At 45.7% G+C, this 17,503-nt stretch overlaps 1 protein-coding gene across 2 annotated transcripts in view; it reads left to right on the top strand.

The window, feature by feature from the left end:
* LOC140485990 (E3 ubiquitin-protein ligase Midline-1) overlaps nt 1–17,503 on the top strand; it is a 353,278-nt gene that overhangs the window by 115,720 nt on the left and 220,055 nt on the right. The gene's annotated exons all lie outside the window — the stretch shown is intronic.

The raw sequence follows: 17,503 nt of genomic DNA on the forward strand, positions 1-17,503 counted from the left end.
TATAATATTCTAACCTCCATAGCAATTGACTCTTGGTGCATTGGAAAGTGCAATATTCTTTCTTCACTTTTGCGAGAATGGATCATTTCTAATCAGGTAACTTAGCTGATCCAGGACCATGACATTGCACAACCTCCCCGAGATAGTCAAACCAAATTTGATGAAATTATCATTGGGGTTAAACATAAATAAACTTTAACACAGTCCCTGACCTCCAGTGTGTGCTAATATTATAACATCATTGCAAAATGATGGATTAAAAGTTCACTGAAGGCCAACCTACTCTGTCAGTCTTTTCAAGAGCAGGATTATTAAAAAATGTTTCAATGGTACTGATCTGCAATGTACTGTCAGGATGATGGAAGTAGATTCTGAAGGAACTTTCAACACATATTGAATAAATAGTTGAAAAGAGAGCAATGAAGAAAGAGTGGGGATAAGTGGTTAGCTGTCTCAAGTCATAGTCATAATGGATTGAATAGCCTGTTTCTGTGATGATAGAAACATTGATTCTAAAGCAAAATCTATAATGCAATTCTACAGTTTCTGGTGCAGCCCCAGGAAGAATTTAAACCTGTCTGGATTTAGTGAATTGAACTAAAGAACTCACATTTATAGGCTTCAGCTTAGAGGGCAGGTTGGGCCTGAGTTCAAATGTCTCATCCGAAAGACTGCACTTTTCACAGGGCAGCTCTCTCAGTACTGCAATCGACTTGTTAACTTCAGTGAAGTTGTGTTTGTATATTGGTTAAAAAAAAAGATGTAATCAACATTGCTATTGTATTGAAACAATTACCTAGTTTGGGAACTGACAGTTTAAAAACAAATCACAGTCCCTTGCCAATGATGCAGTGAATGTCGGGTCACCCCTGAGGGGATAGTTTGAAATTCACATCACAGTGCTCTTTGTTGAGGAGCTGGTTCAGTTCGATTGGGGCCTAATTGAGTTGATCATTAATAGCTACACCTCCCAGCTGCTACCTTGACACAGCAGACAAAGGGAGATTAAACACAGGTCCACAATGACAAGCCCAGCTCCTGTGGGACAAACCTATCTGTGCATGCCTTTTCACTGAATTCTCTGAAAATATGGGTTGGATTTTCAATCAGAGCTTGTTTCTGGCAAGCACAGGAAAGAACTTTTCTACCTGCATATAACGAAGTAACTTGCATTTATCAAAACCTCCGAATGCTTTTTAAGTGTTTTACAGCCAAGTAAGCAGGTCTTTTCCGAGCGTCTGTTAGAGGAAAGATCTGAAAGAAAGAAGGTTGTCCTTGTGTTTGGTTTGGTTTCGGTCTGCCTTCGTCAAATGGGAAGAGGTTCTGTTGAACGTGAACTCCTCTCAACTGTCCTGTCACAAAGCAGTGTCCACTGTTAGACAGTGACTCCTTGAAGGTGTGCCTTGCTGATGGAGCACACCCACATTGCAGGATTCTGAATTACTTGTTTGGCTTTCACATGCACTGTCAATGGCTGACAGCAATATGAGACCTCAAGGTCAGCATGGACATTCATGGCAGTGAACCCAACAATGGCACTGAAATAGTCATCCTAAGCAGTGTGATTATATCAACAAAACGCAGAACATTCTTAACAACAGGTCCAAATTTGTTTCCTTTGGATCTGTCATTTACAATGATCAGACAGCCCTACTTAAAAGCAAATGCCAACAGCCTCATAGTGCCAAGGACCTGGGTTTGAATCCAGGTTGAATGTCTGTGTGGAGTTTGCACATTCTTCCCGTGTCTGCGTGGGTTTCGTCCGGGTGCTCTGGTTTCCTCCCACAATTTCAAAGATGTGCAGGTTAAGTGAATTGGCCGGGCTAAGTTACCTATGGTGTTAGGCGCGTTAGCCAGAGGGAAATGGGTCTGAATGGGTTAATCTTCGGAGGGTTGGTGTGGACTTGTTGGGTCGAATGGCCTGTTTCTGCACTGTAGATAATCTATGCTGGACTTCTGTAAGAGCAAGTTGCTGCTGGATGATATATATGATAAGCTTCGTCTTCACTGCTCACTGAGTCAGGACACATACAGGTTATCCAAGACACACAAAAGCAATGGCACTTTATGCTCTGTAGCTATGGCCAATTCTGCACAACCTAAGCTAGCCATGTGGTTGGGTCAATTGCAACAGGTTTTAAGCAGGTTTTCCACTTACACAGTGAAGTATCTGTGTACACTTATCAAGACCATACAAGACGTGCACATCAAGAGCAATGCAATGTCTACATGTGACATTGCTAGTCTATTTACCAACATACTACTCAAGGAAGACATAGACGTCTGCTTTGCAATTCTATATCATGGCGATCTGGACCCACCAACAGTGTGGGAATCATAAGACCATAAGGTATAAGAGCAGAATTAGGTCATTCAGCCCATTGAATCTGCTCCACCATTCAATCATGGCTGATGTGTTTCTCAACCCGACTCTCCTGCCTTCTCCCTGTAACTCTTGATTTCCCTTACTAATCAAGAACCTATGTATCTATGTCTTAAATACACTCAGTGACTTGACCTCCACAGCTCTCTGCAAAAATGAATTCCACAGATTCACCACCGTCCGGCTGAAGAAATTCCTCCTCATTTCAGTTCTAAAGTGTTGTCCCTTTGCTCTGGGGCTGTGCCCTCAGGTCCTAGTCTCTCCTACTAAAAGAAACATCTCCATGTCCACTCTATCCAGGCCTCTCGGTATTCTGTAAGTTTCAATCAGATCCCCCCACTTTCTTCTAATCTCCATTGAGTGCAGACCCAGAATCCTCAACTGCTCCTCATATGACAAACCCTTCATCCCTGGGATCATCCTGTAAACCTCCTCTGGACCAGCTCCAATGTCACCACATCCTTCCAAAGATAAGGGGACCTAAATGCTAACAGACCAGCATCTTACAGGGCCGCAGCAGTACGTCTCTGCTGTTGTATTCTAGTCCTCTTGGAACAAATGCTAACATTGGTACAATGACCATGCTCCATGTACAGGCTCAGTACAATGACCATGTTCCATGTACAGGCTCAGTACAGTGACCATGCTCCATGTACAGGCTCGGTACAATGACCATGCTCCATGTACAGGCTCGGTACAGTGACCATGCTCCGTGTACAGGCTCGGTACAGTGACCATGCTCCATGTACAGGCTCGGTACAATGACCATGTTCCATGTACAGGCTCGGTACAGTGACCATGCTCCATGTACAGGCTCGGTACAGTGACCATACTCCATGTACAGGCTCGGTACAGTGACCATGCTCCATGTACAGGCTCGGTACAGTGACCGTGCTCCATGTACAGGCTCGGTACAGTGACCATACTCCATGTACAGGCTCGGTACAGTGACCATACTCCATGTACAGGCTCGGTACAATGACCATGTTCCATGTACAGGCTCGGTACAGTGACCATGCTCCATGTACAGGCTCGGTACAGTGGCCATGTTCCATGTACAGGCTCGGTACAGTGACCATGTTCCATGTACAGGCTCGGTACAATGACCATGCTCCATGTACAGGCTCGGTACAGTGACCATGCTCCATGTACAGGCTCGGTACAATGACCATGCTCCGTGTACAGGCTCGGTACAGTGACCATGCTCCATGTACAGGCTCGGTACAGTGACCATGCTCCGTGTACAGGCTCGGTACAGTGACCATGCTCCGTGTACAGGCTCGGTACAGTGACCATGCTCCGTGTACAGGCTCGGTACAGTGACCATGCTCCGTGTACAGGCTCGGTACAGTGACCATGCTCCATGTACAGGCTCGGTACAGTGACCATGCTCCGTGTACAGGCTCGGTACAGTGACCATGCTCCATGTACAGGCTTGGTACAGTGGCCATGCTCCATGTACAGGCTCGGTACAGTGACCATGCTCCATGTACAGGCTCGGTACAATGACCGTGCTCCATGTACAGGCTCGGTACAGTGACCATGCTCCATGTACAGGCTCGGTACAATGACCATGCTCCGTGTACAGGCTCGGTACAATGACCATGCTCCATGTACAGGCTCGGTACAATGACCATGCTCCATGTACAGGCTCGGTACAGTGACCATGCTCCGTGTACAGGCTCGGTACAATGACCATGCTCCATGTACAGGCTCAGTACAGTGACCATGTTCCATGTACAGGCTCGGTACAGTGACCATACTCCATGTACAGGCTCGGTACAATGACCATGCTCCATGTACAGGCTCGGTACAGTGACCATGCTCCATGTACAGGCTCAGTACAGTGACCGTGCTCCATGTACAGGCTCGGTACAGTGACCGTGCTCCATGTACAGGCTCGGTACAGTGACCGTGCTCCATGTACAGGCTCGGTACAATGACCATGTTCCATGTACAGGCTCGATACAGTGACCATGTTCCATGTACAGGCTCGGTACAGTGACCATGTTCCATGTACAGGCTCGGTACAGTGACCGTGCTCCATGTACAGTCTCGGTACAGTGACCGTGCTCCATGTACAGGCTCGGTACAGTGACCATGCTCCATGTACAGGCTCGGTACAATGACCATGCTCCATGTACAGGCTCGGTACAGTGACCATGCTCCATGTACAGGCTCGGTACAGTGACCATGCTCCATGTACAGGCTCGGTACAGTGACCATGCTCCATGTACAGGCTCGGTACAGTGACCATGCTCCATGTACAGGCTCGGTACAGTGACCATGCTCCATGTACAGGCTCGGTACAGTGACCGTGCTCCATGTACAGGCTCGGTACAATGACCATGCTCCATGTACAGGCTCGGTACAGTGACCATGCTCCATGTACAGGCTCGGTACAATGACCATGCTCCATGTACAGGCTCGGTACAGTGACCATGCTCCATGTACAGGCTCGGTACAATGACCGTGCTCCATGTACAGGCTCGGTACAGTGACCATACTCCATGTACAGGCTCGGTACAGTGACCGTGCTCCATGTACAGGCTCGGTACAGTGACCGTGCTCCATGTACAGGCTCGGTACAATGACCATGCTCCATGTACAGGCTCGGTACAGTGACCGTGCTCCATGTACAGGCTCGGTACAGTGACCGTGCTCCATGTACAGGCTCGGTACAATGACCATGTTCCATGTACAGGCTCGGTACAGTGACCATGCTCCATGTACAGGCTCGGTACAGTGACCATGCTCCATGTACAGGCTCGGTACAGTGACCATACTCCATGTACAGGCTCGGTACAATGACCATGTTCCATGTACAGGCTCGGTACAGTGACCATGCTCCATGTACAGGCTCGGTACAATGACCATGTTCCATGTACAGGCTCGGTACAATGACCATGTTCCATGTTCAGGCTCGGTACAATGACCATGCTCCATGCACAGGCTCGGTACAATGACCATGCTCCATGTACAGGCTCGGTACAGTGACCATGTTCCATGTACAGGCTCGGTACAGTGGCCATGTTCCATGTACAGGCTCGGTACAATGACCATGCTCCGTGTACAGGCTCGGTACAGTGACCATGCTCCATGTACAGGCTCGGTACAGTGACCATGTTCCATGTACAGGCTCGGTACAATGACCATGCTCCGTGTACAGGCTCGGTACAGTGACCATGCTCCATGTACAGGCTCGGTACAGTGACCATGTTCCATGTACAGGCTCGGTACAATGACCATGCTCCGTGTACAGGCTCAGTACAATGACCATGTTCCATGTACAGGCTCGGTACAGTGACCATGCTCCATGTACAGGCTCAGTACAGTGACCGTGCTCCATGTACAGGCTCGGTACAGTGACCGTGCTCCATGTACAGGCTCGGTACAATGACCATGCTCCATGTACAGGCTCAGTACAGTGACCATGTTCCATGTACAGGCTCGGTACAATGACCATGCTCCATGTACAGGCTCGGTACAATGACCATGCTCCATGTACAGGCTCGGTACAGTGACCATGTTCCATGTACAGGCTCAGTACAGTGACCATGTTCCATGTACAGGCTCGGCACAATGACCATGTTCCATGTACAGGCTCGGTACAGTGACCATGCTCCATGTACAGGCTCGGTACAGTGACCATGTTCCATGTACAGGCTCGGTACAATGACCATGCTCCGTGTACAGGCTCAGTACAATGACCATGTTCCATGTACAGGCTCGGTACAGTGACCATGCTCCATGTACAGGCTCGGTACAGTGACCATGCTCCATGTACAGGCTCGGTACAGTGACCATACTCCATGTACAGGCTCGGTACAATGACCATGTTCCATGTACAGGCTCGGTACAGTGACCATGCTCCATGTACAGGCTCGGTACAATGACCATGCTCCGTGTACAGGCTCAGTACAATGACCATGTTCCATGTACAGGCTCGGTACAGTGACCATGCTCCATGTACAGGCTCGGTACAGTGACCATGCTCCATGTACAGGCTCGGTACAGTGACCATACTCCATGTACAGGCTCGGTACAATGACCATGTTCCATGTACAGGCTCGGTACAGTGACCATGCTCCATGTACAGGCTCGGTACAATGACCATGTTCCATGTACAGGCTCGGTACAATGACCATGTTCCATGTACAGGCTCGGTACAATGACCATGCTCCATGCACAGGCTCGGTACAATGACCATGCTCCATGTACAGGCTCGGTACAGTGACCATGTTCCATGTACAGGCTCGGTACAGTGGCCATGTTCCATGTACAGGCTCGGTACAATGACCATGTTCCATGTACAGGCTCGGTACAATGACCATGTTCCATGTACAGGCTCGGTACAGTGGCCATGTTCCATGTACAGGCTCGGTACAATGACCATGCTCCGTGTACAGGCTCGGTACAGTGACCATGCTCCATGTACAGGCTCGGTACAGTGACCATGTTCCATGTACAGGCTCGGTACAGTGGCCATGTTCCATGTACAGGCTCGGTACAATGACCATGCTCCGTGTACAGGCTCGGTACAGTGACCATGCTCCATGTACAGGCTCGGTACAGTGACCATGTTCCATGTACAGGCTCAGTACAATGACCATGCTCCGTGTACAGGCTCAGTACAATGACCATGTTCCATGTACAGGCTCGGTACAGTGACCATGCTCCATGTACAGGCTCAGTACAGTGACCGTGCTCCATGTACAGGCTCGGTACAGTGACCGTGCTCCATGTACAGGCTCGGTACAATGACCATGCTCCATGTACAGGCTCAGTACAGTGACCATGTTCCATGTACAGGCTCGGTACAATGACCATGCTCCATGTACAGGCTCGGTACAATGACCATGCTCCATGTACAGGCTCGGTACAGTGACCATGTTCCATGTACAGGCTCAGTACAGTGACCATGTTCCATGTACAGGCTCGGCACAATGACCATGTTCCATGTACAGGCTCGGTACAGTGACCATGCTCCATGTACAGGCTCGGTACAGTGACCATGTTCCATGTACAGGCTCGGTACAATGACCATGCTCCGTGTACAGGCTCAGTACAATGACCATGTTCCATGTACAGGCTCGGTACAGTGACCATGCTCCATGTACAGGCTCAGTACAATGACCGTGCTCCATGTACAGGCTCGGTACAGTGACCGTGCTCCATGTACAGGCTCGGTACAATGACCATGCTCCATGTACAGGCTCAGTACAGTGACCATGCTCCATGTACAGGCTCAGTACAGTGACCATGCTCCATGTACTGGCTCGGTACAGTGACCATGTTCCATGTACAGGCTCGGTACAATGACCATGCTCCATGTACAGGCTCGGTACAATGACCATGCTCCATGTACAGGTTCGGTACAATGACCATGCTCCATGTACAGGCTCGGTACAGTGACCATGTTCCATGTACAGGCTCGGTACAATGACCATGCTCCATGTACAGGCTCAGTACAATGACCATGTTCCATGTACAGGCTCGGTACAGTGACCATGCTCCATGTACAGGCTCAGTACAGTGACCATGCTCCATGTACAGGCTCGGTACAATGACCATGCCCAATGTACAGGCTCGGTACAATGACCATGCTAAATTGCCCAAAGTGTCCAGAGATGTACAGGCTAGTTAGTTAACCATGATAAATGTGTGGGGGTTGGGTTTGGACGGGATGATCTTCGGAGGGTCAGTGGCAATCCAATGGCCTGAATAGCCTCTTTCCACACTGTAGGGATACTATAATTCTATTAGTGTAACTGGACTATAAATTTTCAAAGATTAGAAAAACATTAAAGAAAATGCACAACAAAAGATTTGGATAGCTTTTACTTCAGTCCTTTCGAAATGAATGCTGATGTTGTATTTGCCTTCCTAACTGCCAACTGAATCTGCATGTTTACCTGAAGACAATCCTGAACTATGACTCCCAAGGCCCCTTGTGCTTCAGATTTCCAAAGCCTTTCCCTATTTTGAAAAGCCTATGCCTCTATTCTTCCTACCAAAGTGCATAATCTCACACTTGCCCACTATTCCATCTGTTACGTCTTTGCCCACTCTCCTAGCCTGTCCAAATCCTTTTACAGCCTCCCTGCTTCCTCATCAATATCTGTCCCTCCATCTATCTTTGGGTCATCTACAAATTTAGCTGCAATGCCCTCAGTTCCATCATCCAGACCATTAATGGATAACGTGAACAGTTGTGGTCCATGCAGAACTCCATTAGTTATTGGCTGCCATCTTGAAAAAGACCCCTTTATCCCTTCTCTCTTTTTTCTGCCTGTCAGCCAATCCTTTATCCATGCCAGTACCTTGCTGCTAACACTGTGGGCCCTGATATTATTTTGCAGCTTCTTCTGTGGCACATTGTCAAAGGCCTTCTGGAAATCCAAATAGATCACACTCACTGGCTCTCCTTTGTCTAACTTGCTTGTTACGTCCTCAAAGAATTCTAACAGATTTGTAAGGCGTGACCTCCCCTTGATGAAGCCATCCCAATTCAACCCTATTTTATCATGAACTTTCAAGTACTTCTCAATCTCATTTTAATAATGGACTCTAAAATCACATTAACAACCGAGGTCAGGAAAACCGGCCTGCAGTTTCCTGTCTTCTGCCTCCCTCCCTTCTTAAACAGGGGTGTTACATTAGCCATTTTCCAGTCCTCTGGCACCCACCCTGACTCCAGTGATTCCTGAAAGATCACCATCAATGCCTCTACAAACTCCTCAGTTATCTCCTTCAGAGCTCTGGGGTGCGTTCCATCTGGTGAGGGTGATTTATCCACCTTCAGGCCTTTCAGCTTCCCCACCACCTTCTCCTTAATGAAAGCCACTGCTCTCACCTCTGCCCCCTGAATTTCTTGAATGTCTGGTGAGCTGCTGGTGTCTTCCATTGTGAAAAGTGATGCAAATGACCTATTTGGTTCATTCACCATTTCTTTGTTCCCCGTTTCTACTTCTCCAGCTTCATGTTCCAGCAGTCCAATGTTGATTCTTGCCTCTCTCTTCCCTATTATATATCTGAAAAATCCCTCATATTTCATCTCCTCCCCCCTTACTGCTTTCTTCAGTTGTCCCCTGCTTGTTTTTTTAAAGGATTCCCCATCCTCTGTCTTCCCACTAATCTTCACCAGATTGTGTGCTTTTCCTTTTGCTTTTTTTGCTGTCCCTGACTTCCCTCATCAGCCATGGTTGCCTCACCTTCCCCTGAGTATGATTCTTCTTCCATGGGATGAATTTCTGCTGTGCCTCCCAAATTATCCCCAGAAACTCCCACCATTGCTGCTCCACCATCTTCCCTGCTAGGTTCCCCTTGCAATCAACTCTGGCCAGCTCCTCCCTCATGTCTTTGTAGTTACCTGTATTCAATTGTAACACGTTATATTGGATTCCCTTTCAAACTGCAGGGTGAATTCTATCATGTTCTGGTCACTGCCCCCTATGGGTTCCTTCACCTTCAGCTCCCTGCCTCATTACACATCACCAAATCCAGAATTGCCTGTTCCCTAATGGGATCTACCACAAGCTGCTCCAAAAACCATCCCGTGGACATTCCACAAATTCAATTTCTCGGGATGCACGACAAACTTGATTGTCCTGCTCCATCTGTATTTTGGAGTCCCCCATGATCATTACAATGGTGCCTTTCTAACATGCCTTTTCTGTCTCCTTATTTATTTTCTTCCTCACATCCTGACCACTGCTAGGAGCCCCGTAAATAACTCCAACAAGGTCTTTTTTCCTATATGGTCCTCAATTCTACCCACACAGATTCCACGCCTTCCAACTCCATGTCACTTCTTGCTAACAAGGCATCCTGCCCCTCTGCCTGTTTGACTGTTGTTCTGATAGGACTGTATCCTTGGATAGTTCCCAGCCCTAATCCCCTCATAGCCACGCCTCTGTGATGCCCACAATCCACCAATTTCAATCTGCAGTATGAGCTCAGTTACCTTGCTTCATATACTGAGTGCATTTAAGTACAACACCCTCAGACCTGTGCTGCTTGCCCTGTTATCTATTGTGCCTTAAGTTAGATTCTTGACCTTTCCATACTCTTGTCCTATAACTTAATAACCCCAGCTGCCTCCCCCCCACCACCCATTAACCTTTTCCCTAATCGTCCATGTAACTGAACCCCACTCCCTACTATTTAGTTTAAAACCCTATCCATAGCTTTAGTACTCATTAAACGCAGCAACTGGTGCAGTTTTAATGGACCCCATGTATGTCCAAATGTTCTCGTGGGATCCCCATAGGCCCAGCTCACATCTATGTTAGATTCCACGAAGAACCTGTATTCAATGGAATGTCACCTAACCTCCTACCCCTTGCAGATTTCCAGTATTTGTTACATTTGACTCCGTAACTGCATGTCGAAATTCCTTACCTGTCTTAATGGACTCCATCCTGTGCTCAAATTCATGTGTAAAATGGAGCAGTCAAATGAGCTCACTTTTCTGATGTCCCAGTTGAGAAATCGGCTGGGGGTTTTCTCCTGCTGTCCATTGCGAATCTCCCTTTGCTGAGCAGGACACACAAACAGGATTCCTATGCTTTCAAGCACCATAAGATTGACCATTTGCTCCCCTCCAAAAACTAGACAGCATAGGTCTAAAGTGAGAGGGGAAAGATTTAAGAGGAACCTAAGGTACAATGATAATCACACTCCATGAAGACACAAGAAGATTTTAAACAAATACAGATCTCTCTTTAATTCTCCCCATCTCTTCCTTCAATGCACCCCTCCCATTTCCAGTCTTTCGACCTGAGCTGTCTCTCTCCACATGCAGAATCTCAAGGTCGCATACCTGTTACAGCACTTATTCCTTTATTTGCTCCTCTTCATGGTTAGCTTCCTACTTCCAGGAAGAAACCGGATAATGACCATCGTACAGATGAAACTGCACAGATTTCCAGTGCGGTGATGAGTGGGTTTGTCTGCGGATGATTGAGTTATTTGTCACTGTCCTGCAATAAATGGCCCTCAGCTGCTAAACTCTTAACAGACACATAATTTGCTCATTTACATTTATCAATGCAAAGAACCAATTAGTGCGGACTCATGGCTCAACTCAATTACATAAATATACCTAAGATTCAGCAGGAATTGCCAAGCCCAGAGGCAGTTAACACTGTGTGAGGGGTCAGATGGGCTATCAGTGAACTTTTCCCATCTTTCATGTTGGCAGCTTTCACTAATTGGGATAGACAAGCCCATTCGTTAAGATTCAGTCACCTTCCCCAAATGCACCTGAGGCACTGCACAACCATAATAACCAATGAATCACTGGAGGTGCTTGGGAGGGGGCATGTCCCCTTGTCAAACTAATTATTCTTCCAACACCCACACACGCACAGGTAAAAATGAGCAGGATCAAAACTATAGCACCAGTAAATTATTAAAATATCCTCTCCTGCACCACTGACTACAAAAAGGGATGATGAATCCAGGAGTCCTCAGGAGGTTGAATAATTAGAAAATAATCAGCCAAACTGCAGGAAAAACAGTGCTGTACACTTCCCCGGGATGCGCTGAATAAACAGGGTCTTTCAACATCTAAAAGGTATGTAAAAGATCTACAATTGTGAGTGTCTATTGTCAGCTAACTAATCCTCTTTGTCCAAAATGCTAAGATTAAAGTTAATACCTCAGAACCTCAGAGCAATAACAAACTGCAGTCAATACTGTTATTTTTTTCAAACAAATGATTGAATTAGCAATGCCCCAATTCTGATATCAAACACTGGGCACACCGTTCTCACTAAAGACACTTAGTGATCCAGGAACCTATATATAAATAGGTATATACTCAGTACGCTGTCCTTGTGTTTGGTAAGAAAGATCTAGATTTGCCCAGCCTTCAATTGTACCACTCCCAGGATGTCCCAAAGGACTTTATGTTCAATGGATGATTTCCCATTGTGACACATTGTTATTTGATAGTGCAGGGGTTCTGTTTTAAGATGTCCATGGAAGGATGCAGAATGGAGATCCTGAACACTCATCACAGACGTAGTACAAGAAGAAGTGGGGAACTGAAGAATTTTAAATCTTTGTGATAACTTATCCAAGGGATATGGGAATCACTAATTACCCTCCTTATGGAAATCATTGTTTATGAGTAACAGGTAATGGCCTGTCCTGTTAGACCCACGACCCAAGCCCTTTATAAAGCAGACCCAGGGATGGTCTGCAAAACTGTATGTTGCTGGCTGGGATCAGCCAGTGTTGGGCTGTGGCTCTGTTTTGGTGTTCAACAATAAACTACATTCCTTTTCAATGTTATTACAATCTTGTTCTCTGAGCTGGCAGTTCGAAGGACTGTGAGTCAGAAACAGGCTACTTGTGGCTAATTGGGAACAGGAAGCTATCATTCAGCATTTCAGTCCTAATCCACCATCTGATGGGAATCTTGACTATCTTGCTCTTCCACGCCATTTACCTGCCCTGTTCTGTCTACAGTTTGTGACCCTTACCCAACCAATATCTCATCACCTCCATCCTGAAAGCTTCAACTGATCCTCAGCTCTTTGGAGGACTGAAAGATAGGAAGACTTCCAGATTTCCACTGCACTTTTGTGTGAAAATGTTCCTCCTGACAGTAGCCCTAAATGAGCCCAAATTTTAGGAATTTGACCCCTTGTTCTCACTTTCCCGAAGCAGAGGAAATAGTTTGTTTCTAACAACTGTGAAAAAAAAATCCTTTTTAACATTTTGAGAAACTCCGTTATATCTCTCTCACACCACTGCCCCCAGTTTCCACTCTTCCAATCTCAAGGGGAATTCGAGCCAAGCGTTATGAAAACTCTCCCCTTTTAATATAGCAGGAATTAAAATGCCTGAGGATAACAGAAATCATATCACACTTTACTGTCGATCCCCTTAAGAATCAATGGCACAGTTATTAATGTGCAAAAGAGAAAGATCAAAAAGACTCTGCCATTTTCATTAGGACAATATTGTGACGATTGAGGATGAAGGTTTTGGTGATTTCAAACGAGAAGATTGAATTTGTGAAAGACTTATCAGAAAGATATAAGCAATTGCACTGTATCGTTAGCCCGTTCACTTAACATAACTGGGCTACAAATGCTTCTATGAGCATCCATCTTTGTTACCTCAAATGATGAGGCTGTCTCTTCCTTTATGCACTTATCTAGCTTCCACTTCAACACATATATGCTGCTTTTCTCAGCTGCTTGTTGTGGTTCCACATTCTAAGCTTTTCAGATCCACACTGCTGACTTTTGATGCCATGTCAGAAAGTATTTCATTGACTGCAAGGTGACTTGGGACATCCAGAGATCATGAAAGGCAGTATAGAATTGAAAGTTCTTTTCCTGGCACTCAACAAAAGTTGAGCTTATCGGAGTACATGAAGACACTGCCACTCTCCTGTGAACAGCTCTGATTTTCTACCCTTGAAGGCGGAAGAACTCAATGGTGAAGGTATGGAGTGTTTGTAATGCAGCATCTGCTTGGCCTGCCACCTGCAGTGTTCCTTTATTCCCTGTGTTTCACAGCCAGCAATATTTCTGTCACTGCTTTCCGTCACATTCTGGTGTTCAATTCAGTGTGGCGTCTGCTAGGATCAGTAAATCTTTCAGTCAGTTACATTGTGTAGCTCAACAATATAAAGACCCTGTGAGGGCATTTTGACCATTGTCCCAATCACTTTCAGTGACCATTAAACTGCCTACTGAACTAATCTGAGCAACATTTATGTAAAACGATGGAGAGAACAGTGCTTCACTTCCAAACACATGGCCAACGCATTGAGGTATGAGCTGGGTTGCCATTCATTTAATCTGTTTTAACGTCTGTTCCTTAAATTACTTTTGTTCCTCCCCACTTGTACCTATAACTCACTTCATCTCAGGAGGCAAGGGACAGCTTCTTCCGTCATTCAGACATTTCTACAGAAGCATCCTGGCCATCTGAGAGGATGGCACTGCCAACATTCCTATTGGTCCTTCAGTACAGCGATTGGGAGGAAACTCGGATGGGGTGCATACCAATATTTTATTGACAGCGTTGCAACAGCCATGATTATTGACAGGAATAGCAAAGGAGCATCTGAGGTAACTTGCAATGGGCCTGAAACAAGGCCATTCGGCCCATGTGTTGGTGGTTCTGTTTGACATGAACCCCTTCACACTCTATGTCAAGCAAATCTATCAACACTGCTCCTTCATCAGGTACCTGGTGCTCTGAAAGCTAGCACTTCCAAATAAACGTGTTGGACTATAACCTGGTGCTGTGTGATTTTTAACTTTATCCTCAGTGATGGCACTCAGCTGGCTGAGTAAGATCACACGACACTTAAGTCTCTTCATGTTGAAAAAATATTTAACAAAGGACACATTTTATAGCAGCTACGCGCTTCTTTTTACAGTATTTTTGCATTGCTCAGTATTACAAATGGCCATTTTCTTTGAGACATATAGCACATATAGACATCAGATGCACAAGGGCTGCATGTGTGGCGAGGGCATCTGCTGCAGTGTGGCAACAAACACAACCTTCCTTTTTTATAAACTCAATGACCTTTCTCTGGGGTTGCTCATAGCAATGTCCTGGAGATTAGCCATTAATTCTGGAAGACTCCAGGATTAGTCTGGCGTGTTGATGACCATTTCACCTCCTTCGAATGCAGGGGCCAGAGAGTCACCTCTGAGCCAAGGCTGAATCTTAACAACGAGCTTAATTGTTAAGAGTTTATGTGTGAATTTCGTACGCTAGGTGTGTGAGATTGAAAAACACAAATTGAATTTGAGTGGGAGTGGCCACAACAGTGGGTCTCAGAGGGTGTCCTATATTTTGATCAAAAACTCCTTGTTTACTGCTGAGCATCTTCCTGACTCCTCTTTCATGACATAAATTTAAAACAATTTATGCGAAGCATTGACCTTCTCCAATAATCTGCCTTGGGGTCAGTCTTAACAGTTTTAAAGATAGGTATTAATTCAGAAGGAAATTAAAAACTGCAGCAACAGGGGAGCATTCGACCAGAGTACTTGTGAGAATTCGAGCCAACGTAAGATTGAAAGGGACAATTACTTAATCAGGTTGCTTCCTGAAGTTGCTAAGTGAGTTAGACATGAAATGAAGCAAATTATACGTTCAGACACACACAGTGATTGCTCGTGGAGGTTGTATCAACAAGGGACATCTGTGAATCACCGATTCAGATAGATTGCAATTCAACCTGAGAGTTGAGGATGTTGTATTGCACGAGTAGTGTCCTAACCTCTGAGCCAGGAGACCTGGATTCTAAGTCCTACTAGTGTCAGAGGTGTGCATTATACATGCCTGATCAAGTTGGTTAGAAAACATGTACAATACCCCAGTGACAGAGTTAAATCCTTTTCCTTCCATTTGTCAATACTGACTCACTGCAGTTGGCAGACTGTGAAAAGAATGATGCTTTACTACAGGTGCCAACAGTTACCTTATATTAAATTACAGGTAGGCCACGGATTGGTTTCTCACCATCTATGAGCCATGTAACCATTTTTCTGTTTAGCTTCAGTGCGTTTTATTGTTCTTTATGGCAAAAGGTATAGTGGACGTTTGCGAGGGATTGCGTGTGTGTGAGAGGTGGTGGGATTGTAACGCTTTAATCCTGTCCGCCCAGAGAACAGACAGAGAGGCAATTGCAATTTCTCTAATTAGGTATTGACCTGGAGTTGCCAAGAGCTGATTTTAGCCTGTTCCACTCAGTGGCTGCCCCCCCCACTCCCCCCCAACCCCATCTGCCAGAGACAGCAGGGTCCTCCCTGGCACCTACTGTTCGGATCCACGTGACATCATTGAGACCTCAATCCAATTTTCTCTCAGACCTCAGTGAATGCAGGGTAAAGGTCCCAAAAATGTTGGTTCAATTTTTTCACCTTTCTGTGGCCAGGAAAGGCAGTGATTCCTTACCCAGTTGTATATGGGTCTGAAAGTTGTATATGGTGCAAAGGTGCACCATAAGTACCTCCCACTATGATGAGATCATATGGCATGCGGGCTGTAGTGAGTCCTCCCAGCTGGTCCTCCTCAAAATCTCTGGAATAATGTCCTTTCGATCAATACCCTGTAACTAGTTGCTAGAAACAATATATTGTTAAGCAGGAAGTGTGCTAACCATGGACTCGTTCAGCCAAATGGTCAGCTTCCATGTTAAAATGTCTGTCCTCTCTACTGATTGCAAGTGCATACCAGTTTCACTCCGAGCAATCAGGTTGTCTGATGAGGTGACCTTTTGTTGGTGCTCAGTCCTTTACGGGGGGGGGGCAATGCAATGTGTCACAGCCAGGAAAAAAAAGAGTGGAACCACTGAGTGACAGGTCATGGGACTCAGAAAAGCTGACAACAAGAAACATTGTCAATGTTACCTCTTAGAAATATAGTTAGAAATACCAGTTGTTGATAACATTTTAATTTAACGGTATACCGAAATAAACTGTGAAACATAGAACTTCAATTTTAATTTTCAAAAACTTGTGTGCATATGCACTCAGAAATAATGGACGGTGCTTTGGTTAAGAAAAGAGTATTTTAATAAACCAGAATAATTCACATTATTTTACATGGTTGCCCAAATTAAGTTGGAATGTGTGACACTGGAAAGCACAGATGAAGGGCTTATGCCCGAAACGTCAATTCTCCTGCTCCTCGGATGCTGCCTGACCTGCTGCGCTTTTCCAGTGCCACACGTTTCGACTCTGATCTCCAGATTCTGCAGTCCTCACTTTCTCCCTGCACAAATAAAGTGTAAAACAAAGTAAATATTTTCCTTCAATATTCAATCATTCTCTGAGTATTGCACAAACACCGACGGTGCAGTGGTGTCAGCATATGGGATTGATTTCTAAAGAGGTGCAGAGTACTCCGTTATTGCTGGTCGTTGCTCAGGTCAAATCACCTTTTATGATCTAAATGTTGTGTTTTAAATGATCAAGGAACAGTAATTTAACAGGAGCAGGAGGAGACCATTCAGCCCCTCCATCCTCCTCTGCTATTATGTTCAATCATCACTAATCTGTACATACCTTGTTTTGCATACCAAATACCTGATCTCCATACGCAACAGAAGGTGTCAAACACAAGTCTTGA

This window comes from Chiloscyllium punctatum, chromosome 15 (genome assembly GCF_047496795.1).
Source record: "Chiloscyllium punctatum isolate Juve2018m chromosome 15, sChiPun1.3, whole genome shotgun sequence".
Taxonomy (NCBI): domain Eukaryota; kingdom Metazoa; phylum Chordata; class Chondrichthyes; order Orectolobiformes; family Hemiscylliidae; genus Chiloscyllium; species Chiloscyllium punctatum.